Below are 27661 nucleotides of genomic sequence, written 5' to 3'. Positions count from 1 at the left end.
GGTCAGAAAGGGGCCTCACGGTAGCATGGTGGTTAGCATCAATGCTTCACAGCTCCAGGGTCCCAGGTTCGATTCCCGGCTGGGTCACTGTCTGTGTGGAGTCTGCACATCCTCCCCGTGTCTGCGTGGGTTTCCTCCGGGTGCTCCGGTTTCCTCCCACAGTCCAAAGATGTGCGGGTTAGGTGGATTGGCCATGCTAAATTGCCCGTAGTGTAAGGTTAATGGGGGGATTGTTGGGTTATGGGTATACGGGTTACGTGGGTTTAAGTAGGGTGATCATTGTTCGGCACAACATCGAGGGCCGATGGGCCTGTTCTGTGCTGTACTGTTCTATGTTCTATGTTCTAATACGTACCATTATTCCGGACATGCGCGAGCATACCGTGAGAGAACTGCCCACCCATTGTGATAGAACCCTCCGAGCGGCCAAACTGCAAGACAGCATTCAGATTTTCCTCGCTTGCTTTGCATTCTCTTGCCTCTCAAATGCTCATTTTAAAATGTGACGATTCTGGAACTGAGCAGTTATATTCAGAGGTAATAATGAAATCTGCCAGCAGAGGGTGCAGCGCAATTCTTCTGTAACTCATCTGCCAGATGCACTTACGTCAGGTGGCCATGGGATGTAAAAGGTCGCATGACACTTACATGTACATAGATTTTTTTTTTTGCACTTCCTGATGAGTCACTGCACAGAGATTTTAAAAATGAATAGCACAGAATAACCTTGAGTTCTCAAAATTAAGCCCAGGATCATTTTCCCAGCTGTTACCTGTGCCCCACAGTTTATTGTTTATAAATAAAGGCAACTCTGCGTGCCATAAATGGAAAATTGCTGCCGAGGAAGGTTTTAGTGACACCGCCTGTGTGTGCAATGCTGGCAGGAATAAACATGGGGTAATGTCTCACTCCAGAATTGCACAAAACCGTGCCAACCTCCGCTCGAGAAATCCGTACAGTGCCCCGAAATTGGTTGCAAAATGGGCTCAGCATCAGGCACGGCCTCGCCGGGATGTTGGCCGAGACCCACTGGAATTTGGGCCTGGGCCTTATTTTCACAAGAAAACAACTTCAGTGAGAATAGCGGAATACTGGAAAAATGATGAGCACGCAGACGTTAGGTACGAAGAATAAAAAAAGACACCAAAGGTAAAAGATAAGGGTGCTAGTCTTGAAAGAGGAAGGTTCAGCGAGGTGGAAGGGGTCTGACCCAAATAACCGGGCATAAATTTAAGCATTCAGAAATCTTCAAATAGGAGATGGGTCGATGGTAAATATATTCCCATCTGGTGAAAAGTTGACGCCTCAAAATATGGAGCTCCATAAAAAGAGATTGAAGTTAGACTGAAAGTTAAAAGGAATGCATATGGTAACCCTCGCACTCCTAAAACTAAATATCATCATGGAAGTGGGGAGATGGAAAAGGCGATCAGAAGGACGAAGAGGAAACCTGAAAAAGTTGAAATAATAATCTTTATTACAATAATCTTCATTATTGTCATAGGTAGGCTTACATTAACACTGCAATGAAGTTACGGTGAAAATCCCCTAGTCGCCACATTCCGACACCTGTTCGGGTACATCAAGGGAGAATTCAGAATGTCCAATTCACCTAGCAGGCACGTCTTTCGGGACTTGTCAGCGAAAACCGGAGCACCCGGAGGAAACCCACGCAGACACGGGGAGAATGTGCAGATAGTGACCCAAGCCAGGAATTGAACCTGCGACCCTGGCACTGTGAAGCAACAGTGCTAACCATTGTGTTACCGTACCGGCAATACATAAGGAAATAGTTAGAAATGTTAGAAACATAGAATAATTCGAGAGATTACAACCACTCAGATGACAAAGAGAATCTAATTGTTGAAGATTCACTATGTTAGATTTATTGCATAAGTATTTTGCATTAGCTTTTCCAAGTTATGTTGGAGGTGAGAGCGTAGATGTAGTACAGGTAAGAATACTGTGTCATTGATAAAACAGACAACAGGAAAGAAAGTGGGTTGAAGAAAAATAGCAGTGCTAAAGGTGATTAAATCAGTCTATGCCCTTACCTTGTAGATTAGATTGTTGAAACATGAGAATTTAGGACTTAGGGACTGGAGATGGACCATTCAGCTCTTTGAACCTGCTTCGCCATTCAATAAGATCATTGCTGATCTGGTTGTAGTCTCAACTGTACTCTCCTGTCTTCCCCCATAACCCTTAAATGATCTCGAGTTCAATGACCCAGCCTCCACTGCTTTCTGATGAGGTCCCACAAATGTCCTTTGCAGCTGCAGTAAAACTTCAAGATTCCTTCCCCTTTGCAATAAACTCCACCATTCCATTTGCCTTCCTAATCAATCGCTGCACCTGCATATTAACCTTTTGTGAATCATGGACCAGCCCACCCAGATCCCTTTGTACCGTTAGGGTTTGCAATTTTTCTCCATTTAAATAGTGCACTGCTTCTTTATTCTTCCCACCAAAGTGAACAAGTTGATTTGATTTGATTTATTGTCACGTGTACCAAGGTACAGTGAAACATATTGTTCTGGATGCAGTCCAGACAGATAATTCGGTACATGACAAAACATAGTACACACAAAAATACGCAACGTAAATACACAGACACAGGCATCGGGTGAAGCCTACAGGAGTGTAGCGCTACTCAGTAGAGAAGATGTGTGAAGAGATCAGTTCAGTCCATAAGAGGGTCTTTAAGGAGTTTGGTAACAGCAGGGAAGAAACTGTTTTTGAATCTATTAGTGCGTGTTCTCAGACTTTTGTATCTTCTGCAAGAGGTTGGAAGAGTGAATAACCCAGGTGGGAGGGGACTGTGATTATGTGGCCCGCTTTCCTAAAGCAGCGGAAGGTGTAGACAGAGTCAATGGATGGGAGGCGGGATTGCATGATTGGCTGTGTTCACGACTCTCTGAAGTTTCTTGCGGTCTTGGGCCGAGCAGTTGCCATACCAGGCTGTGATGCAGCCAGATAGGATGCTTTCTATGGTGCATCTGTAAACGTTGGTAAGAGTCAATGTGGACATGCCGAATTTCCTTAGTTTCCTGAGGAAGTATAGGCGCTGTTGTGCTTTCTTGGACGTGGGTGGACCAAGACAGATTTTTGGTGATGTGCACCCCTCGGAATTTGAAGCTGTCAATCATCTCCACCTCGGACCCATTGATGCAGACAGGGGTTTGTATGATACTTTGCTTCCTGAAGTCAATGACCAGCTCTTTAGTTTAGCTGACATTGAGGGAGAGATTGCTGTCATTACACCACTCCACTAGATTCTCTGTCTCCCTCCTGTACTCTGACTCATTGTTGTTTGAGGTCAGACCCACTAGGGTTGTGTCATCAGCAAACGCGTAGATGGAGTTGGAACCAAATTTTGCCGCACAATCGAGTGCATAGGGAGTATAGTAGGGGGTTAATTACGCAGCCTTGCAGGGCCCCAGTACTGAGGACGATTGTGGAGGTGGTGTTGTTGTTTATCCTTACTGATTGTGGTCTATGCATCAGGAAGTCGAGGATCGCGTTGGAGAGAGAGGAGCCAAGTCCTAGATTTTGGGGTTTTGATATGAGCTTGACTGGGATTATGGTGTGGAAGTCCCACATTTCTCACATTATACTCCATCTGCCAAAATGTTGCGCATTCACTTACCTTGTCTATATCCCTTTACAAACTCTCATTCTCCTCTTGACAACTTACCTTTCTACCTCTCTTGGTATCTCTCTTGGTATTATCAGGAATATTTGACTACCATGCATTTGGTCCCTTCATCCAAGTTATCGAAATAGATTGTAAATAGTTCAAATCCCAGCGCTGATCTCTGAGACACTCCACTAGTTATAGCTTAACAACCCGAAAAGGACCCATTTCTCCTCCTATCTGCTTCCTCTTATGCGGCAGATGCAGTAAGCCAATCAAATGTCCCGTCAGAAGAAGGATCCGGGGAAATTTGACCCAGGTCATCTTACCTTGTGAAAGAAGCCAGAAAGCAGATGGAGGACAGCACAGTAGCACAATGGCTAGCACTGTTGTTTCACAGCTCCATGTTCCCAGGTTAAATTCCTGGCTCGGGTCACTGGCTACGCGGAGTCTGCACATCCTCCCCGTGTGTGCGTGGGTTTCCTCCGGGTGCTCTGGTTTCCTCCCACAGTCCAAATATGTGCAGGTTAGGTGGATTGGCCGTGCTAAATTGCCCTTGGGATCCAAAAAGGTTGGGTGGGGTTACTGGGTTACGGAGATTGGGTGGCAGTGTGGGCTTGGGTAGGGTGCTCTTTCCAAGGGCCGGTGCAGACTCGATGGGCCGAGTGGCCCTCGTTCTGCCCTGTAAATTCTAGGATTCTATGAGCAGAGATCAGAGTCCTGGGCTGGAAAGTGCTTTGGATTAATTGTTGGAGGTGGTGAGGAGAATGGAGGAGAGAGTTTGTGGAATGATACAACCTTGTTTGACCCTAGTCGTCTCTGTGGTCGGAGCTGCGGTGGTTCCGTTGGTGCAGATCACAGCTTGCATCTGGAGTAGATGGAGGATGGTGTCAAATTTTCTGAGGCAGCCAAATTGATGGAGGATACTCCACGGGCCTTCATGGTCGACAGAATCAAAGCTTATGTGAGGTTGAGAAAGGCCATGGACGGCCGCTGGTGCTGTTCCTTGCACTTCTTATGGTTCCCCAGTATGTGCTGTGCTTACCAGGCGACGGAGATGAGGTTGTTCAACTGTGCACAATGGGTAACTCCACCAGGTTTCAGAATTTTGGCAGGGATTCCACCTGCTCCAGAGGCTTTGCGCTTTGGAATAGTTTTTTCAACTTTGCTCAAGATCAGGGTAACCAATGGGGCAAATGGGGTTGAGGACATTCAAGTCAAAGACAGTGTGTTGGTTGAGGAGGTCATCAAAATGTTTTCCCTAGTGAGCACTCACTGTCTCACTGACCTTGATGAGCTTCCTAGCATGCTTGGCTCTCAGTGGAGTGGGGCCTTGACTACTTGGGTCTAGAATACTGCCAGCCTGGATATTGAATGTAGCAAAACTCCATTGGTTGTTCATTAACCATGTATCTGAACTCAATGCTCAGTTAAGCGTGGAGTTCAGCTCAGCAAGGATCATCAGCATTGAAGAAACCATCTTTGTCATGGTGTCCGTGAATTGTTGGATATCTCGTGTTCTTTTGACACACCTTTTGTTGGGTTTTATGCTATACCGCTGCCTTCAAGCACCTGTAGGACTGCTGCTATTCTCATGAGGTGTGGCGAAGTTTCCAGTCTTACCTTACTGGAGACCATGGTAATGGGTCTCTGGTGGTAGTTTGTCCCCTACCATTCCAGAGGGTGGTCAGAGTCAGGGAATGTAAAGTAACTGAAGTCCAGAATTTTCAGGTGGTGCTTGATAATTCTCATGAGAAGCTAGAGACATTCAGACATTTTGTCGAAGTAAACAGCTAACAAGAGGTTGGACAGAAAATAATAAGTTACTAACTGTTGAGAATCTATCTCCACTTGGAGAGGCAAGGGCCGCGATTCTCCCAATGGGAGACAAAGTGCCGACACCGGAGTGAAACCCAGAATGTTTCACTCCGGCATCGGAGGCCACTCATCGCTCCCTAATCTCCCCCCCCCCCCCCCCCCCCCTGGGGGGGGGGGGGGGGGCCTTGACGCTTGCGTCAAAGCGGCGCCGCCTGAATGACGCGGCCGGCGGCACCTAAATGACATCACCCGCGCATGCACAGGTTGGCCAGCGCCCACCCACGCATGCGCGGTTGCCGTCTTCCCCTCCGCTGCCCCGCAAGACATGTCGGAGTGATCTTGCGGGGCGGCGAAGGGAAAAGACTGCGTCTTTTAGAGATGCCGGCCCGACGATCGGTGGGCACTGATCGCGGGCCAGACCCCTCCTGAGCACGACCATGGTGCTCGATCCTCCCTCTGCCCCCCACAGGCCCCACACGCAGCAGTCGCACGATGTTCACACCGGCAGCGACCAGGTGTGGTAGGCGCCGGCGTGAACCGGTCGTATTCGGCAGGCCACTTGGCCCATCCGGGCCGGAGAATCGGCGCTCGACCGGAGCAGCGATTCTCCGAACGGCCTGTCGCAAAATGCGACACGCCGTTTTTGCGGGGGTGGGAGAATCGCGTGGGGGTGCCAGGTCGGCGTGGCATGAATTGCCCGGCACTCCCGCGATTCTCCCACCCTGCGTGAGTGTCAGAGAATCGCGCCCAAGGTTTGATCAGGAATAGTCAGCATGGCTTTGTCAGAGGGAGGTGATGCCTAAAAAAATTTTAATTTTTTGAGCACGTGACTAAGTGTGTAGATGAGGGTAGTGCAGTTGATGTAGTTTACATGGATTGCAGCAAAACCTTTGACAAGGTCCCATATGGGAGAATTATAAAGAGGGCAAATGCACATGGGATACAGAGTAACTTGATAGAGTGGATTCAAAATTGACTCAGTGGTAGGAGACAGAAGGTGATGACAGACGACTGCTTTAGTGACTGGAAACCATTGTCCAGTGGGGTACCACAGGGATCTGTGCTGGGCCACCTATTGTTTGTCATTTATATAAATGACATAGATGACTATGTGGGGGGCAGGATCAATAAGTTTGCGGATGATACAAAGATTGGCCGGGTGGTTAACAGTGAGTTTGAGTGTCTTGGGTTACAGGAAGTTATAGACGGGATGGTCAAATGGGCAGAAAAGTGGCTGATGGAATTTAACACTGAAAAGTGTGAGGTGATACACTTTGGAAGGAGTATTGTGACAAGGAAGTATTCAATGAATGGCCTGACACTGGGAAGTTCTGAGTAACAAAGGGACCTTGACGTGTTTGTCCATAGATCTCTGAATGCAGAAGGGCAGGTTAATAGGGTGGTGAAAAAGGCTTATAGGACACTTGCCTTTATCAACCAAGGCATAGATTACAAAAGTGAGGAAGTCATGTTGGAGTTATATAGAACATTGGTGTGGCCACAGCTGGAGTACTGTGTGCAATTCTGGTCGCCGCATTATAGGAAGGATGTGATTGCACTGGAGGGGGTGCAGAGGAGATTTACCAGGATGTTGCCTGCAATTGAACTTTAAGTTGCAAAGAGAGGGTGGATACGCTTATGCTGTTTTCACAGGAGCAGAGAAGACTGTGGGGTGACCTGATCAAGATGTACAAGATTATGAGGGGCAAGGACAGGGTGGAAAGGCAGCAGCTGTTCCCCTTAGTTTTTTTTTTAAATTTAGAGTACCCAATTATTTTTTCCAATTAAGGGGCAATTTAGCGTGGCCAATCCACCTGCACATCTTTTTTTTTTGGGTTGTGGGGGTGAAACCCACGCAGACACGGGAAGAATGTGTAAACTCCTCATAGACAGTGACCCAGAGCCAGGGTCCTCAGCGCCGTAGGCAGCAATGCTAACCACTGTGCCACCGTGCTGCCCTCTGTTCCCCTTAGTTGAAGGGTCAGTTTCGAGGGGCACACAAGTTCAAGGTGAGGGGCAGGAGATTTAAAGGGGTTTTGAGGAAAACATTTTTATCCAGAGGGTGGTGATGGTCTGGAACGCACTGCCTGGGAGGGTGGTAGAAACGGGTGCTGCACATCCTTTAAAAAGTACTTGGATGAGTACTTGGCATGTCATAACATTCAAGGGTATGGGCCAAGTGCTGAGAAATGCGATTAGGTCAACAGGTCAGGTGTTTTTCAAGCGTCGGCGCAGACTCGATGGGCCGAAGGGCCTCTTCTGTGTGATTCTGTGATGGTTCCTCAAATTGGGCACCGATACATGAGAAAGTCATGCCATGGGAAATAGCCTTTTTTTTATCCTCTCGCTTATTTGAATACCTGTTCACACCAGCCTCGTGTCACATGACATTTCCCAGTGATTGAAGCAAACAGATTGTGACAGCTGCTTTGCTCAGGAAGCAGCAGTAATAGCAGGCCCAATACAAAATTTAACATATTTTAGGATTCAAAATGTCCTAGAGCTGATCAATCATGCATAAAGTAAAGTTGCCAGAGTCCCAGATGATCAGAGTCTGCTTTCCCCTTTGAGGGGGGAGAGCTGACTGGTGGTGATTTGGTGGATCACCACATCTCAGGTGAGGGGTAAGGTTGAGCAGGCCGGGGGAGGGGGGGGGCCTTCATGAATAACCTCAGCCGGCACGGGAATTGAACCTCGCTCTACATCAGCTGTCCAGCTAAATGAGCTAAACCGGTCCCCAATCATGCATATACTGGTCACGGATTCTTCTCAACTTTGGCCCTCGCCTGAGGTGTGGTGATCCTCAGGTTAAATCACCACCAGTCAGCTCTCCCCCCTCAAAGGGGAAAGCGGCCTGTGGTCATCTGGGACTCTGGCAACTTTGCTTTATTGGCCATTACCACCATTCCATAACTGTGCTTTCTCACTGCTAAATGTAAAATAGTTTTTCTAACCCAGATATTTTTTTCTTTTGCTCCTCTGGTGTCAGCGGCCATCTCCTGATGGTCCGTGTTGAGCTGAACACCACGTGTAACTGAGCATGGAGTTTCAGATGCAGGGTGAATGAACAGCTGACAGAGCTTTGCTCTATAACTGCTACATGCTGTATCCAGGCTGACAGTATTCTCGAGTTGCCGAGTGATAACCTGTTCTAGAAGTACTAGAACTCTTCAGCTGATAAGGGGAAAATATATAACTCCAGATCTGGAACTCAAAATTGATGAGTAATCTTTATGTTGTTGACATTCAATACTTTTCTTCTGGTCAGCTCAACAGAAAAGCTGAAGTACTTGATAGTCGCCCCTGCACGCATTCAAAAATATCCAACTGCAGTCAAGGTGGTTTAGCTGTTGAGAAATTGGCTGCTCCTGGGACCTGTTACAATTACATTTGAATATAAAGCTGAATAAATACTGCAGTGCAGGTTAGGCTAAAATTAACTCAATTATTGTGTCTTTGCTGTGGCTGAAATATCTTTAATTGAGTTTGATGCAGTTCGCTTTGCTGACACCATCAGAATTAGGATAATTAAGTTGTAACGTCTGATTGGTTTTCAGGGACTGGAAGTAACAGACACATACAGATCCTGCAGAGGACAGCTACCTGGGTGTTTTGATAAAACATAACCCGCTGTGAATTGTAACAACACCATGTAACTGGGACCTGATTGCCCTTACCTTTACTTTAACAAGTGTCCCCTCGTGTTTTTGAATTCCCAGCCCCAAATATTCTGGTTCTCTAATCGAAGTAATAAAAATATAACTAATTCAGATGAGGCGCGGGCAAAACATTCCCAAGGTCAAAGTGGCTTTACATGCAGTTTATCGGGCGATTGGAAATGAAAAGGTTTTCCATCCTTTGAAACAAACGCACAATCGCTAAGTGCCTCAAAAAAGGCAAGTATCAGAGCATAAAAGCAAATTACTGCGGATGCTGGACTCTGAAACCAGAAGAGAAAATGCTGGAAAATCTCAGCAGGTCTGGCAGCATCTGTAGAGAGCGATAGAGCTAATGTTTCGAGTCCAGATGACCCTTTGTCAAAGTATCAGAGCATCTTCCCCATCATACAATGACGGCGCATCGCATTTTCCCTTTTTCTAAGCATTTCCGCGCATAATTATGGGCTCAAATAATGGGTGTAGGATGCTCTCAATATTGCTGGAATGTATGTGCGCAACGTGAATTCAATTAGTAGGAATGAAAAACCAAATTCAGCTCGGCACAGTTCACCACTCCTTAGAAACACCCACTGATTTGGCACATCACAGTTAAATCTCCACTTAGCAAGCATCATTGACATAATTTCCATTTGTAGAATAGGGAAAATGTGTGCATGATGCCGTCATGAAAATGTAGAAATGTCAATCTGCCTACAATCTTCCCAAAGGGATGTCAGAAATTCTAAGAGTTTGCATGCTGCCTGCCTGAAGACATGGTTGTTTGCCTAAAAGAGTGACTACACTTGAAAAGCACTTCATTGGCAGTGAAGTGATTTGCGACCTCACCTGAGACATAAAAGGGATTATATAAGTGGGAATTTGTTTTTGCGCAACATAATGCACTTGACTTGTCAGTCACAGGAACTCAATGGAATCAGTCTTCTCCTCCATAGAGTTACTTGAGCAGTTTAAGTTAAGTGTGAGGTTGAATGTCCACTATTGTGAGATCAACTCATTTGCATCACTATTTATAGCTGCTTTTGTAGCTTTGGCCTTGTAAAGGTTGCTGGCAAATGGAGAGGAAATGTAAATTCACACTTTGTGTGAAAGTTAAAGTGATATGACCACTTGTACTGGTTACCAAGCCAAAGCCCTCAGACAAATTTACTGATTTTCCATCACACCCCATACAAGATATTCCAGATCCATCATGTAATTGAAAGCCTTGCCAGGCTTGCTCGTTTCAAGGTCATCACACTCAGGTCATTGAAACAAAATCTAGCTGCATGTTGCTGGTTAATTACTGGCAGCGAGGTCACCCTACAGGTTGGGCTCACTTCAGTCTCTCCTTCAAGAATATTAACCTGCTTGTACAACAGCACCAGCCCACGCCCGAACCAAGAAAGCTGAGGACTGATGGAAGATCGTCCTCAGACCTCACCAGTGTACTCAGTGCAAATTGGCAGCATTGGTCAAACCTCCGCAGGCTCCTCACCTCAGCAGATGGCAACGTTGACTCAACTGCCTCTGCAGACGTTGGCCTCCGGTTGAAAAGGGAGGGGAGATTGGAGTGAGCTACAGGTGGAAAGGCCAAAAAACCAGAGCGAACCATTGAAGATCAACAGCAAAAAAACCAAGGGCAGCTTGAGGGAAACCCTCAGGTTTAGGTCACTCAGCTAAATCTCTGGCTTTTAAAGCAGACCAAGCAGGCCAGCAGCACGGTTCGATTCCCGTACCAGCCTCCCCGGACAGGCGCCGTAATGTGGCGACTAGGGGCTTTTCACAGTAACTTCATTTGAAGCCTACTCGTGACAATAAGCAATTTTCATTTTTCATTTTCACAAGTGAGTGGTTTATGTAGGAACTAGAATGCACTGCCGAAGACCATGGTGGAGTTCCGTACTTAGCGGTGGAGCTGCATACTTAGCCCCCTACTGTACTTCCTATACACACACGACTTCCTGGCAAAATTTGGCTCTAACTCCACCTACAAGTTTGCTGATGACATGACCGCAGTGGGTCAGATCTCAAATAATAATGTGTCAGAGTACAGGAGGGAGATAGAGAACCTAGTGGCATGGTGCAATGACAACAATCTCTCCCTCAAAGTCAGCAAAACTAAGGAGCTGATCATTGACTTCAGGAAGCGGTGTCGTATACATCCCTGTCTGCTTCAATGGGGCCGATGTGGAGATGGTTGACAGCTTCAAATCCTAGGTGTGCACATCACCAACAATCTGTCCTGGTCCACCAACAACAACGCTACAAATAAGAAAGCACAACAACGTCTATACTTCCTTCGGAAATTAAGGAAATTCAGCATGTCCACATTGACTCTTACCAATTTTTACAGATGCACCATAGAAAGCATCCTATCTGGCATCACAGTCTGGTTTGGCAACTGCTTGGCCCACGACCGTAAGAATTTACAGAGAATCGTGAACACAGCCCAGTCCATCAAACAAACCCGTCTCCGCCATTGACTCTGTCTACACCTCCTGCTACCTTGGGTAATCAAAGACCCCTCCCACCCGGGTTATTCTCTCTTCCAAGCTCGCCCATCAGGCAGAAGATACAAAAGTCTGAGACACGCACCAACGGATTCAAAACAACTTCTTTCCCACTGTTACCAGACTTCTGAATGGCCCTCTTATGGACTGAACTGATCTCTCTATACATCTTCTCTACTGTTGTAGCACTACACTCCGTATGCTTCACCCAATATCAATGTCTATGTATTTACATTTATTCTTCCTACTGAAGTGCGTAAGTTACACTGTCCTATTGTTCACCGAGAATACAAAAGCAAGAAAGTTACGATGAGCATTTATAAAACTTTGATTCGGTCTCAACTGTTACAAAAGTAAAGTTTTTATAAGATGGTTAAGTTTTAAATTGTCCCTTTAATTTAAGGTAATGAAAAAAATTTTAATGAAAATCGCTTATTGTCACAAGTAGGCTTCAAATGAAGTGAAAAGCCCCTAGTCGCCACATTCCGGCGCCTGTTCGGGGAGGCTGGTATGGGGATTGAACCTGCGCTGCTGGCCTGCCTTGGTCTGCATTCAAAGCCAGTGATTTAGCCCTGTGCTAAACCAGCCCTTTAAATGGATTATCGGAGAGTCCTGTGATCGTTTGTGCCTGTTGGGAAAGCTGTGTGGTTTGATTACCATGGAGGCCGGGCGACTCAGGTCGAGTTCGAAAATTCGTTCATGGGATGTGGGCGTTGTTGGCTGGGCCAGAATTTAGTGCCCATCCGTGAGGGCATTCAAGAGCCAACCACATTGCTGTGTGTCTGAAGTCACCTGTATGGAACGATCTGCCTGGGAGAAAAGGTAAGGAGAGGGGGGATAAGATGGGGGATATAAAGAGAGACAATAAAGAAAGAAAGTGTAAAATAGAGTTAAAATGAAATTGAATGAAGACAAAGGGGTGGAGGTGGGATAGAGCTAATCATCTGAAGATTACTCTCCCGTTGAACCTTTCCGCAACCTGACGGTGTATAGGTCAGACTGTTTCCGTAGCTAAATATTCCAGGAACAGGCCACAAGTCTGTCACCAGGGGCTTATAGCTTGAGGGGTATTACACCACATCAAGCATAGCCACACTCACACACAGACAAACCAAGGGGCAATTTATCACAGCCAATACACCTAACCTACATATCTTTGGACTGTGGAAGGAAACCAGAGCACCCGAAGGAAACCCATGCAGACATGAGGAGAGCGTGCAAACTGTACAGTCAGTCACCCAAGGCCAGGATCGAACCCAGGTCCCTGGCGCTGTGAGGTAGCAGTGCTATCCACTGTGCCGCAGTGCCATCCTCAATCAATGAGATTTAGGAATTAAGAAATGAATAGAGAAAGTACTCAGACAGAGGGTTACTTAGAGTGAGTGAATTCAATGTCAAACCAGTTACAGAAGGAGAAATATGGAGAGGAAAACAAAAATCAGATTGAGAGAAAATATGATTGAGGAAGAAAAGAAAAATAAGAAAAAAATGAATTTATTATTTTACCTTTTTAAATTATCCTTAAATTATTCATCAGCCGAAAGAATAAGACTCCATAATTGGAAAAGTGTTTATTTTCTGGGCAACAGAGGTTGATTGGCACTACTTAACAATTATGACGCTGTTAAAATGGGACCCATGCTGATTATTACTCTTGCTAGATCTAATTTCCTGTGGGGGATTTAAATGGAAACTCTATGTGCAAATGCAGCAATTGCATAAAAATCATGGGAAAAAGATGTCATTGAAGGGGGTGCAGAGAAGGTTCACTAGGATGATCCCCGATATGGAGAGCTTGTCTTTTTGTTTTACACTAAGGGCAATTTATCATTGCTGTTCCACCGTGCTGCCCTGCTTTTACTCTGGTTTAACCGATTTCCTGCCAGTTACAGTGGGGAAAAAAGTGCAATGTGGCAGAAACTCTTTTGCTTCAGGTTGTATTCCACCTTCACCTCTCTCAGGTTTTTTTTCACAATAATGCAGAGATATACAATGGCTGTCCAACTTGACATTTATAATAAGCTTTGGAGTCTAAATCCAGACTTCGCTCCCAATATTAATCCCCACATAATTTAAATTTTTTAATTTGGGAAATGAATCTGCAAAACACCGTGCATGCTCATGGCGTGGTTATATACTGGCGCACCCAAGCGTCCTGCAATGGAGAGTCAGAGCACTTTATTAACATATTTAAATTGGGATCCTGCAGTGCAATCGGGGGCTGGTTTAAAACACCACCGCCTGAATTTCCCAGGTGTTGGGAAGCCCAGCAGTGAAAGGGAGACACCAACCCGGCAAGGCGATGCCTCTTTTAGCACCCACTGTGATCCAGAGTGTGTTGGAGTTCTCCCTCCAGGCCCCCAAGGAAGCTTTAATGCCAAGTGTGGTATCAGTCTTCTCCCGGTACTATCCACCGACTAAGCCCACCATGATCGGCAACCTACCTCCTTCCTGATTGCTGGAGATCCTGCCCCCCCCCCCCCTCCCCCGCCATGTGTAGCCTCCTGCTGTCGATTTACCCTCTCAGTCTCTATCCATTTGGCCATCTACTGGGCAGGGAAAGATAAGACCCAGGTTTTGCTGAAAAGGAGACAATCCAGAAGAGGGGGAACATTTTAATTGTGATAATGCTACTTTATGGGATGATTCATTGCCTCAGAATTTCCAATATCATTTTTGTGCCCAGATGAATAAAGGAACAGCTTGCAAAGTTTTGTTTGCTGAAGACTGTGTTGTGAATAGAATCACGGATACATATGCTTGTCCCCGTTTGCGTTCAGTTTTTAACACTTTTTCAAGTGTCACGGGAGTGTCCCTTTAAGAAATGTTTTGACATTATGTCGGTGGAGCTGGGCTGTGGCTCTGGGTTTTACTTCGTTTTTGAGCTGGAAGCTGTTGTGTGGCTCTGAGTTTTTTGGTTTCGTTTTTACATTTGGATGCTGAATTAGGACAGAGAAGTATTTTGTGTGTGTGTGTCTCTCTCTCTGCATGCTAAAAGGTGTCCCGATCACTTGATAATTTAAAAGTGATAACTGTTTTCTGGAAAGAACTCAAACCTCCAGGGCGCGATTCTCCCAAAACGGGAGAAATCGTAAGGCTGATTCTGGTCCCCGGTCGGGGCTAGCAGCACGATGCCGTAAGCTCCGGCATCACGGGCTTAACGAATATCGTTAAGCCCGCTTGCCGGAGTTAGCGCCGGCTGACACGTCATATGACGTCAGCCGCGCATGCGCGGATTGGAAGACTCCAACCCGCGCATCCGCGGATGACGTCATCGCGTCTTTGCGCGAAACCCGCGCATGCGCGGGCCGGGATGCCCCTCAGCCGCCCCGCGAATGGATACTGCGGGGCGGCGGAAGGAGAAATAGTGCGCGGGCATCGGGCCCGCTGCCCGCGATCGGTGCCCACCGATCGCGGGCCCATGGCACCCTTGGCATGGCCGTGGTACTGCCGTGCCAATCGGTGCCATGGTTATAAAAAGCGAGTTGTTCCCGCCGTTTTTACGAACGGCCAGACCAGGTGTGTTTGCCATTCGTAAAAACAGCGTAAAGGGCTGGGACTTCGGCCCATCTATCAGCTGTGAATCGCTGCCGGCCGTAAAAAAACGGCGGCAGCGATTCGTGTCGGGAGTTGGGCGGGGGGGGGGAGAATAACGGGAGGGCGGGAAAAATGTCGGGAAGGCCCTCCCGCTATTCTCCGACCCGTCGTGGGGGGTGGAGAATTGCGCCCAGTTTTGCAAAAAATATTTCTCTGGTTTATTGGATGTTGTTATCAAAGTGAAACAGTTGAACGGGAAGTTATTAAGGGTTTTATATATATATATATAGAGTACTGTAGCTGTGTGGGGTATTTATGTTTGTAGTTGATAAAAGTGCTTACTGTGTGTGTTTATAAAAATGTTAACTGAATTCGTAGAATAATCTTTGTTTTGATTAAAAGTGCTGAAAGCCTCTTGTTGAATAAGATCTGAAAGGCAGGCCCTTGTGCTCATTGTAACCAAAATCTATAAACAGTTGTGGGTCAGGTGAACTCCATGATATACTTTGGCGTTTTCTAAACTCTACCTCGTAACACAAGTGTACCGATAGTGAGACATGAGGATAACGGACTTGCTGCTTGTGGTGTGGGTGGGGGAGGAGGGGGGAATGGTGATGAACGGTGGCGATTGCGAGAATTCAAGGAGCAAGTCTTCCCACCAGTTTCTGCCTGCCTGTCTCAAAACTAATCTGGGTGTATTGTTGAAAACTAAAACTGCGTCTCCCACTGTTGATTTTGAGTACAGTGTTCAGGTTGTCACTCGTATCAAAAGGAATTCTGAGCTCAGGGTGACTTGACCTCAGGCAATGCAGGCGACTGAGTAGATTTGTCTTTTTCACTTGATGAGCTTGCTCCACAGTAACATTAGCTTTTATTGAGCTAATATTCTGTGAAGCAGAATTCTCCCTATGTGTTTGCTGATTATGGTAAATTCCAGTCAGCAACCAGAAAATATAAATTAGATTCTCTATGTAATGTTTACTATTGTGACAATGATCCAAGATATGACTCACAGCCAGGAGTCTAATTTCTATTTAACTTCATTTTCATCTGCTGAATTAATGACTTAATAATACACCGGGACGTACTGCAGCCGAGGATTGAGGACAAACTGATTAGATGCTGCGGTCATCAAGATTTTACCCGACAATTGCTTTCCTCAACTTGCCACTGAAATAAACACTGGACTGTATTTCTGTATAAAATGTACACGTACGATGGCATTCAACAGCATCTGAAGAAGACAAGGAGAACGGGCCTCTCTGAACCAGCAAAGAGAGTTAAGAGCAAGTACACACTCATTTGTGTTGACCCATGTTTCATGAGTCTGATTGGGAAGTGGTCATTTATATTCATCTGAAATTAGCATATTACAGAGAATAAGCTTGTTCCTCGTTTGGAACAATTTGTTATTGCAGCTTTCAGCACCCTTGCCCAGCTTTCTTGCTACTTGCTACTTTGTAAACACCTATCTGCACACTGAGTGTCTTTAAGACAGAGATAGATAGGTTCTTGATTAATATGGGGATCAGGGGTTATGGGGAGAAGGCAGGAGAATGGGGATGAGAAAATATCAGCCATGAATGAATGGCGGAGCAGACTCGATGGGCCGAGTGGCCTAATTCTGCTAATTTGTCTTATGGTCTTATTACATACCGATTAATAGGGATTGCAGAGATTAACTGGCACAACAGACACAGTGAAGGTTCAACTTGGAGGAGATGGTGGCGTATTAGTAATGTTGTTGATCCAGGGGCCCAGGGTAATGCCCTGGGGACATGGGTCTCAGTCAACTTTCTCTCCAGGCATGTTGACAAGGTTGGGAACTGCACCAAAGTCAAGGGCCTCTTTGGGATTTGGACAAGCAATAGAAGATCAACATGACCTGGAAGATGGATGGTGAGGCGGCAATCTTCCACCCACCCTCCAGCTACCCTATCTATCTACACCGGGCAGCACAAAGTTTGCTGTACCTGCTACAAATCAGGTCATGTGGCAGCCAACTGCAGCAGTATCATCTGCGAGAGCTGAAAGCAGGGAGGTCATCTGACAAAGGACTGCAAGCAGACTAAGTGCTGGAACCTGTGTGGTGGGGTCTGCCATCTCTACGAGACCTTCCCAAAGCACTGCCACAGGAGACTTGCAACCATCCACACACCAAGCCCTCCAGTGAGTAGAAAGGGCAAAGGAATGACAGAGCGGGGTCAAGAGGAAGGAAAAGAGTGAGGCAGCAGACTGCCAAACAGCAGTCCTGTCCCCAGAAGCTCACACTCTTCAGCAGGCTAATTCAATGAAGACGTGTCCAGCAGTGCGACAACCAGGGGACGTCCATTGAAGCTGCTGAGGAAGACCAAAAAGAAGAAGCGAGACAAGCAGCAAGAGGTGACTCCCATCTGACATGGACGACAGAGGTTGCGGCTCCTTGGTGAGGAAAGGACAAGGGTGGCACCTACAGAAGAAGCATCAAAGCTCCAGGGAGTTGGAGGAGGAGACACCTGAGCTCTAAAAATTGGATACAGCAAAGAGGCTAGTGTAGCCTGACCTTAACTTCAAAATGAAGAGACAATCACCCCCCCAGTTCAAAGAAGCTGGGAGCAGTGATGGGAGCTCTATGCAAATGACCCCAAGTGGAAATGGATAGAAATGACTTCTCCAATAGACAACAGTCTAAACATCACTCCTCGCATGAATTCCCCCCCAATGTCACCCTGTGGAACAATTCTAACCTGGCAGACAAGGACGGTTTCCTCAGCCCATCGCATGTTAGACTATTTGTGAACACTAAGAGTATGCAGGAGCAGAACCAAAGATTGGAACGGTCAAGGAGAAAGAAAGACATATCAGAAGCACTGGCATGGAATGTGACATGATCAGAATACTGCGACGGAGATGGGAAAACCGGACAAATAGAAAGGGATAATGTCCTTACAGGAAGCAGGGCAGGGTATTCAAGGTAGTTGTGGGACACACAGCTTGACACACCTCCACAGGTACCACAACAGACCACTGGCTGATAGTTTGTTTTGTTCAGGTTGAAAACCCGAGTATTGCACTTAACTAAATCACTTTCAAACTCAGTGTACAGTTCTATGTAGATATGAGGGGTAAGTTGGCTAAGGTTGACTGGGAAACCAAAATAAACAATATAATGGTAGATCGGTTATGGCAAACATTGATAGAATTAATTTATAATTTCCAAGTGGAAATGAAAGATACAAGATATGATTATTAATAAGAACATAGTACTGAAGAAATTAATTAGATTGAAAAGCAAAATAATCCCCTGGACCTAATGGCCGACAACCCAAGATTTTAAAAGAAATGATCACTGAGATAATGAATGCACTGATTGTGGTGATATGCATCACTGTAAATACACAAGGTGTTAATGTAAGTACACCACGACTAAGTAAATACTCGAGGGAGCGCCAGGAACGTCATGACATGCAGATATACAGCTAATGAACACATAGAATAGGACACGACCAATGGGCAGTCAAGACACCCAGAGGTGACACTACCACAAGGGGGCATTACACAACCCATATGTAAGGACAGAGCACACATGCTCTGTCTCTTTCCAGAGACAGACATCTAGAGAGTACATCAGGGTTGATCAGAAGCATCACACCCAGCACGTGGCTTAGAGCAGACCGGTTAGTTAGACTGAGTTTCTAGAGCAAGATTAGCAGGAGAGTCGAACTCATAGAGAACTGTGCTAATGGTTCAATAAATCGCATTGAACTTAGTTCAAAGTCTGGAGTATCTTTTGGTCAAAGCTGCATCAGGTTGCAGCCTGTGTTATCCCAGAGTACATAACTACAGAGTACATATAATAATGGGCAGCACGGTAGCATGGTGGTTAGCATCAATGTTTCACAGCTCCAGGGTCCCAGGTTCGATTCCCGGCTGGGTCACTGTCTGTGTGGAGTCTGCACGTCCTCCCCGTGTGTGCGTGGGTTTCCTCCGGGTGCTCCGGTTTCCTCCTACAGTCCAAAGATGTGCGGGTTAGGTGGATTGGCCAGGCTAAATTGCCCTTAGTGTCCTAAAAAAATAATGTTAATGGGGGTTGTTGGGTTACTGGTATAGGGTGGATACGTGGGCTTGAGTAGGGTGATCATTGCTCGGCACAACATTGATGGCCGAAGGGCCTGTTCTGTGCTGTACTGTTCTAAAAATAACACAACATTGATCTTCCAGAATATCCTACATTCCTAGGATGGGTTGGAAGGTAGAAAATGTTACGCTGCTATTCAAGAAAGGAGGGCAATCAGAAAATGATATAGAGCAGATTGCCAGAAAATGCCAGAATCTACTGCCACTTAGAAAATCATTAGATGGTTGGCAGATTATAAAAGGGAAATAGTGTGTGATAAATCTATTAAAATGTTTTGAGGATACAACCAAGGGAATGGATTAAGGAGAACCAGTGGATGTAATGGATTTGGATTTTCAAGAAGCATTTTTTTCGGTACCACACAAAAGGTTATTGCACAAGATTAGGGTTCATTTGATTGGGGGTAATAGATTAGCTTGGAATGAGGATAGATTAATGGTCAGAAAATGGTAGAGCAGGAACAAATTGATCATTTTCAGATTGGAATACTGTAACTAGGAGTCAGTGCTTGGGCCACAATTATTTATAAATTAAATCAATTTTTGAGGTGAGAGGGCCAAATGTAATGTATCCAAGTTTGCTGATGATTCAAAGTTAGATGAGAAAGTAAGCTAATTGGCAGGTGTGAAGATGCTGCAGAGGAATCAGTTGATGCGTAGGCAAGAAATATGGCAAGCGGAATATAATGTGGAGAGCCATGAATTTATCCGCTTTGGCAGAAAAATAGAAAAGCAAATTATTTTTAAATGATAAGGAGCTGGGAAATGGTAGTCAGAAGGATTTGTGTACTCTTATACATAAATCACAAGGACTTAAACATGCAGATACAAGCAATTAATAATAATCTTTATTAATGTCACAAGTTTGGACAGCACGGTAGCATGGTGGTTAGCATAAATGCTTCACAGCTCCAGGGTCCCAGGTTCGGTTCCCGGCTGGGTCACTGTCTTTGCGGAGTCTGCATGTCCTCCCTGTGTGTGCGTGGGTTTCCTCCGGGTGCTCCGGTTTCCTCCCACAGTCCAAAGATGTGCGGGTTAGGTGGATTGGCCATGCTAAATTGCCCGTAGTGTCCTAAAAAGTAAGGTTAAGGGGGGGTGTTGGGTTACGGGTATAGGGTGGATATGTGGGTTTGAGTAGGGTGATCATTGTTCGGCACAACATCGAGGGCCGAAGGGCCTGTTCTGTGCTGTACTGTTCTATGTTCTATGTTCTAGGCTTACATTGACACTGAAGTGAAGTTACTGTCAAAATCCCCTCGTCGCCACATTCCGGCGCCTGTTCGGGTACACAGAGGGAGAATTCAGAATGTCCAAATTACCTCACAGCACGTCTTTCGGGACTTGTGGGAGGAAACCGGAGCACCCGGAGGAAACCCACACAGACACGGAAAGAATGTGCAGACTCTGCACAGACAGTGACCCAAGCCCGGAATCGAACCCTGGCACTGTGAGGCAACAGTGCTAACCACTGTGCCACCAAATTAGTAGCGTAAATGGTATTTATAACAAAGATCTTGAAGTATAAGAGTGAACAATTCTTACACAATTATATAGGCCCTTGATGAGACTACATCTGGAATATAGTGTCAGTTTTGGTCAGCTTATGAGGCTTTAGGACTCCTCCAATCAGCTTTGCAGTCATTGAAATGTCGCTGTCACCCCTCCTGAATGTCACAGCTGTGTCCTATCATCTGCATCAGCTCTGGGAGAAGCTTGTCCAGAGGCTCGCCATCTGGATGGGACCCAGCTGAGTCCTGGCACAGGCCATATCTGTAGTCGGTGATTGCTCTCTCCTTGGACAACACCGCGATCTTCAGGGCCCATTGCTCATAGGAGGTGAGGACTCGGATCTCTGGTATTCCTCCCCCCACACCCCTGTCTTCACCCTTTCCATTTACCTTCTCCCGAGGGGACATTGTGAGCCACACGCTTGCTGGGTCGGAGGGTTTATAGCAGCTGGCATGCGAGGGCACCTCACCCAGGGTTGTGCTGGTAGGTCCGGGGGTCCTGAGGAACAAGCTTAAAGATCAGATGTTGAGAAGGTGCGCGGTGTCACCCAATGGATTGGGGGAAGGGAGGAGGGGGGGTGTTGGGAAAATGAGGGGTGACAGATGGAACTGATGCCAGGTGAGAGGTGGTAACTTACCCTTGCAGCTCGTTGGAGGTCATTCACCATCTTCTTACATTGGACGCTGGTCCTCCTGGTCATGCTGCCCTCACTCACTGCAGCTGCCACTGCCTCCCAGGCAGCATTGCTGAGCCTGCTATTGGTACCCCTATCCCCTCGGGGAAACAGGGTGCCTCACCTGTCATCCACTATGCCGCGAAGCTTGGCCATGTTGGCATCCCAAAGCGAGGAGCAGATAGATCTTCACACTGCCATCCTCATGTCCTGACTCGGAGTGAGTGCTGAGGGAATCGTACCAATGCAGCTCCCCCCATGTTAGCGACCAGAGTTGAGGCGCGAGTCGGGCGGTCAGACGGTGACGATGTCAGGCATGTCGGGATTCACGTGGGGGCTCATTTTCTGCACTAAGTGGGGGTGGATGTAAGGTACGATCTTGCCATTGCAGCCGATATGAAACACCCTTCCAAACCCGGCCAAAATGAAACTTAGGGCGGGAATCTCGGGTTTGCCAGCTGTTGTTTCTGGCACGTCGCCACCGGCAGCGGGATTCTCCGTCCCTGCAGTCGGCCAATGGGGTTTCCCATTGTGGCCATGGCACGCTGTGGGTGTACTGCCGGCGGTCCATGGGATCCCGCTGATGGTGAAGCGCACCCTACATTTCAAAAAAGTACTTCATTTGTTGTGATGTATTTGGGATGTCCTGAGAACATAGACGGCAGGATGTAATTATTTTCTCCATGCTTCATTTGGGTAAAGTGAGTTTGAAGAGTCAACAGGGCCAGGATTGGACCTTCGATCTGTTTGCTTGAAACTCTGCTGCCATTGCCATTCATTTCATTTCTTGGTATTCAGTAAATTTATAATACTTAAATCTATAATCTGGAAATAAAATTACAACCAAAGGACTCATTGAATAAAGAAATACTGGATAAAAAGCAAATTACCGCGGATGCTGGAATCTGAAACCAAAGGGAAAATGCTGGAAAATCTCAGCAGGTCTGGCAGCATCTGTAGGGAGAGTAAAGAGCTAATGTTTCGCATCTGGGTGACCCTTTGTCAAAGCTAAAAGACATAGAAAGTAGGCGATATTTATACTGCGGGGTGAGGGAATGAAAGATGAGTCATAGTCACAGAAACCCAGGGAAAAGAGTGCTAATGGCAGACCTCAGAGAGAATTAAAGGTGTTAATGGCCAAACAGCTGAGAAACTAAAATCAGAGGGTAAGCTGTGACAGATGTAGGGGGGAAGCAAAGAGGGGGAAAGATAAGGAGAGGGGGGGAGGGGGGAAGAGCTCAAAGAGGTTGAGGAGAAGTACTGCTGACTACAACGTTATGGGCAGGACATTTCATCTGGCTGAGCTCCCGCCCCACAGCTCAAGAGTTGTTGGGGAACACATCCCCGCCGACACTGGCTGTCCCACCTCCATCTACCCTTCCGGGGTGTGAACTTGTCTGGACTGCAACGGTTCAAGAAGGTAGCTCACCACTGAACGGACAACAAGGGATGGGCAATAAATGATGGCCTAGCCAGATATGGCAACTCCTGTGAATTAGTTTTAAAACCTGTTACCTTAGCTCAATAGAAGAGGCACAACATTTTACCACCTAAGCAATCCCACGAATGTGTTTGAGAAAAGAAAATAAGTTATAAAATCCTCTTAAGGTGTTCAGTTTAATTATAAAAGTGGATTGTTAATTTCGTCGAGAGAATGTAAAAAAGTTAGTGATTGGGACAATTAAATGGATAAATCGAAGCTTTATAATCTTTAAATAAAGGGGATGTTATATTATTCCAATATAATTTATAAACAATATGTTAAGTATCCCAATTCCACATCACTCACCAGAGTAGTACTACACTCTGTATGCTTCACCTGATGTCTTGTGTCTTTATTGTATGTCCCATGATTTTAATGCATTTAATGGGACGATCTGCCTGGACTATACACAGAACAATACTTTTCTTTCACAGTAACTTCATTGAAGCCTGCTTGTGACAATAAGCAATTATAATTATTATTACATGTGACAATAGACCCAAATCCAAATTATGTCTCAATCTAACAATTTATCAAGTTGCAATACGTGCTAGGATCTGTGAAATATATTTGAAGAGAGCTCCAACATTTTGTGTCTAACAGTGTGATTATTTTGAACTTCTGGGAACCACAAGACATAACAACAGGATTTTGCCATTCTATATGAATGCCCCCTGCTTTTCTCCTGTTGGTTAGTGATAGTAATAGTGCTGGATACCTGTAGATGGCAGTGCATTCCACAGATAGTAACCTTAACCTTGTAACCACTGCACAGCTGCTCAGGGAGTGCCAATGGTGTCGACAAACAGTGGGTTGTTAAGTGACAAGGGTGAACTCAGTTCCGTAACTGAAATCCTAGCTGCACAGCTGTCCGTTTTGTCAAAAGCCATGTTGTGTTTCTTTACAAACACTGCACCAAGTCTGTTTATATAACATTGTGTTTCTTGAAAAATCTTACCCAATGTATCAGTCATTTCCTACAGAACAGTGAGGCCTGATCTGGACAGTAATCTAGTCACTGATGTTACTGAAGCCTCTGAATTTATTTCTTTATTAGAATCAAAACGGGAAGATTAAGACATGGGGTGGAGTTTTGTGGGGGTGGGGTGGGGGTTGGGTTGTAAAATGCAATGGATGGCCTGCCTGAGGCCTATCCATCCACCTCAGTCCTGCCCTAATTATGAGGGGCTTTGTAGATGCCAGGCTGCCCTCCTGCTTTGCTAATTAGTGCCTTGTGCTAAGTACCTAAGTGCCTTGTCCTGTCCCTGGTTGCTATTTTACCCACATCAGTGGAAGGCCCATGACAGGTGAGTAGCCGAGCAGCTTTTACTTTACAAGCTGGTGACCGGCAAAAGGATGAGGTGTGGGGGGGGGGGGTGGTGCATGGCATGTGCCCACTGGTGGCACCCCCCCACCCCATAGAGCCTGATGCAACCATCAATCCATTCAAAGACACGAGTGAAGTAAACTGTGGCTTTAATCAACTTACAACTGAGCCTGCCTGCGACTAAACTGAACTGAAGGCGGGCTGGTAAGACTGCAGCACTTTATACTTCCTGCTTGGGCGGAGCGAAGGGCGGAGCCCTGTAAATGCTCCTCATCTCCGCCTACGGGTGGAGCCTCGCAACGGCTCACAGATGGAGCCCACAGGGACACAGTAATATACAGTGTGGATTTATAGGTTATACATTCACCACAGAGCCCTTTGACTCTCCCCTCCAACATCTCAATCCTTGTCCCTGCATATCCGGCCCACCCCCCAATCCCCCTTGCTAGGGTCTGTCAGCCTGGCCCTGAAAATACCCTGGACTTACCTGAAGTCTGGCCTCCATTAGCTCCTCTTCTTTGGGACTACCTGGAGTCCCAGCATTGCAGCCACTTCTTGAACCTGGGCATCACTAGGTCTATAGAGCTACCGGCCAATCAGACTGCTCGGCCGTTGTCTATGGGACCTCCTCCTCAAGTGGGGTGAAGTCATTGTTCTTAGTCAGTTCACACCCCGGACGGGCGAATGGATGTGGGACAGCCAGTATTGACTGGCCACTAGAAAATCCTGTCCACAGATACTATTTTAATCTTTCAGAAGCATGTCATCCAAACTCAAAAAGCCTTCAAAACCTGTGTCAAGGAAAAGATGAATCTAACAAACATAAATTAAGTTTTCGCAATTAGGACCATTTCTGGGCCCCGTCCCCACTGGAGGTGGGAATATGCAAAACGGCAGCGTTTCGTGGGAGGTGACCAATTACTATGGATGGCAAGAGCTAGCTATCAGGAGGTGGTCAGCACAGCTGCCTCACAGCGCCAGGAACCCGGGTTCAATTCCGGCCTCGGGTGACTTTATGGAATTTGCACTTTCTCCCCGTGTGTGCGTGGGTTTCCTCCGGGTGCTCCGTTTTCCTCCCACAGTCCAAAGATGTGCGTTAGGTCGATTGGCCGTGCTAAATAAACCATGGCTCAATAAACCTTATTGAGTTTTTTGAGAAGGTGACCAAACAGGTGGATGAGGGTAAAGCGGTTGATGTGGTGTATATGGATTTCAGTAAGGCGTTTGATAAGGTTCCCCATGGTAGGCTATTGCAGAAAATAAGGAAGTATGGGATTGAAGGTGATTTAGCAGTTTGGATCAGTAATTGGCTAGCTGAAAGAAGACAGAGGGTGGTGGTTGATGTCAAATGTTCATCCTGGAGTTCAGTTACTAGTGGTGTACCGCAAGGATCTGTTTTGGGGCCACTGCTGTTTGTCATTTTTATAAATGACCTGGAAGAGGGTGTAGAAGGATGGGTTAGTAAATTTGCAGATGACACGAAGGTCGGTGGAGTTGTGGATAGTGCTGAAAGATGTTATAGGATACAGAGGGACATAGTTAAGCTGCAGAGCTGGGCTGAGAGGTGGCAGATGGAGTTTAATGCGGAAAAGTGTGAGGTGGTTCACTTTGGAAGGAGTAACAGGAATGCAGAGTACTGGGCTAATGGCAAGATTCTTGGTAGTGTAGATGAACAGAGCGATCTCGGCATCCAGGTACATAAATCCCTGAATGTTGCCACCCAGGTTAATAGGGCTGTTAAGAAGGCATATGGTGTGCTAGCCTTTATCACCAGGGGGATTGAGTTTCGGAGCCACAAGGTCATGCTGCAGCTGTACATAACTCTGGTGCGGCCGCACCTGGAGTACTGCGTGCAGTTCTGGTCATCACATTATAGGAAGGATGTGGAAGCTTTGGAAAGGGTTCAGAGGAGATTTACTAGGATGTTGCCTGGTATGGAGGGAAGGTCTTACGAGGAAAGGCTCAGGGACTTGAGGTTGTTTTCGTTAGAGAGTAGAAGGCTGAGAGGTGACTTAATAGAGACATATAAGATAGTCAGAGGGTTAGATAGGGTGGACAGTGAGAGTCTTTTTCCTCGGATGGTGATGACCAACACGAGGGGACATAGCTTTTAATTGAGGGGTGGTAGATACAGGACAGATGTCAGAGGCAGTTTCTTTACTCAGAGAGTAGTAGGGGTGTGGAACGCCCTGCCTGCAACAGTAGTAGACACGCCAACTTTAAGGGCATTTAAGTGGTCACTGGATAGACATATGGATGAAAATGGAATAGTGTAGGTCAGATAGGCTTCAGATGGTTTCACAGGCCAGCGCAACATCGAGGGCCGAAGGGCCCGTACTGCGCTGTAATGTTCTATGTTCTATGTTTTATGTTCTAAATTGCCCCTTAGTGTCCAAAATGATAGGTTGGGCTACTTGGTTACAGGGATAGGGTGGAGGTGTGGGCTTAAGTAGGGTGCTCTTTCAAGGGCCGGTGTTGACTCGATGGGCCAAATGGCCTCCTTCTGCTCCGTAAATTCTATGATTTTATTCTATGAGAAATGGCTGACCTCAGCTAGACAGCTACCCGTCAGCCTTCCAAGTGGATATATCCAAACAGCGTCAGCCCTGAGAAAACAGGCTTTCAGATCAGTAACATGGCAGTCGGCTGTGGTACCGAAGTCTCATGGCTGACTAACTTCTCCTTTGCGGTCATGATAAAGGCAGTCCGATCCAGGAGAAACATTCTTCTGCGGGAGAACGGCAGGAGGAGGAGACCTGACAGGCAAACAAAGGAGGTACGGCTGGCGGTCAGCAGGACCGGGGAGCAGCGCAGGAAGTGCTTCATTGACCTTGTGCAATCTGGAAAGGTCATTGTGACGCAAAGCCAAGCTGTCAGCCATGCGTACTTTACAATGACAGCACACACCGGAGCAGGAGGGCCTCAAACGAGGCTGTGCTCAGGTTTACGTACGAGGAGATTATTGTCCATTGCCAACACACGAACGAGGGAAGGGACCAAACAATGAAAGATGGTAGTGTAAGCTCCTGGCTGGGGCAGTGCCAGGTTATCACCGCTGATTATGCATCAAGATGAGCAATTGGGTGCAGCTGACCTCTCCGTCCTTCCGCTGCGGGAACAACAGCTGTCCGATGAATCACCCAGGGAGGTGGAATGTGTGACATGAGCACAATGTCCCAGGCACATGAGTACATGAGGTCATGAAGAGAAGGAGGGGTCACCCTCGAAGAGAATCATATGCAGCATCCCCGTTTGTGGGGACCAGTGCTGAACGGCGCCCACTCGAGGTCTCCGAGGGGAAGGGGGTGGATCCCAAAGCCTCAGGTACCTCGGGAATGTGCACATTAGAGTCAGACTAGCTGTCACATTCTAAAATGCAGATTTCCCAAAAT

This window comes from Scyliorhinus canicula, chromosome 20, assembly GCF_902713615.1.
Source record: "Scyliorhinus canicula chromosome 20, sScyCan1.1, whole genome shotgun sequence".
In the NCBI taxonomy this organism is placed as follows: Eukaryota; Metazoa; Chordata; class Chondrichthyes; order Carcharhiniformes; family Scyliorhinidae; genus Scyliorhinus; species Scyliorhinus canicula.
This window is presented reverse-complemented; position numbering follows the sequence as displayed.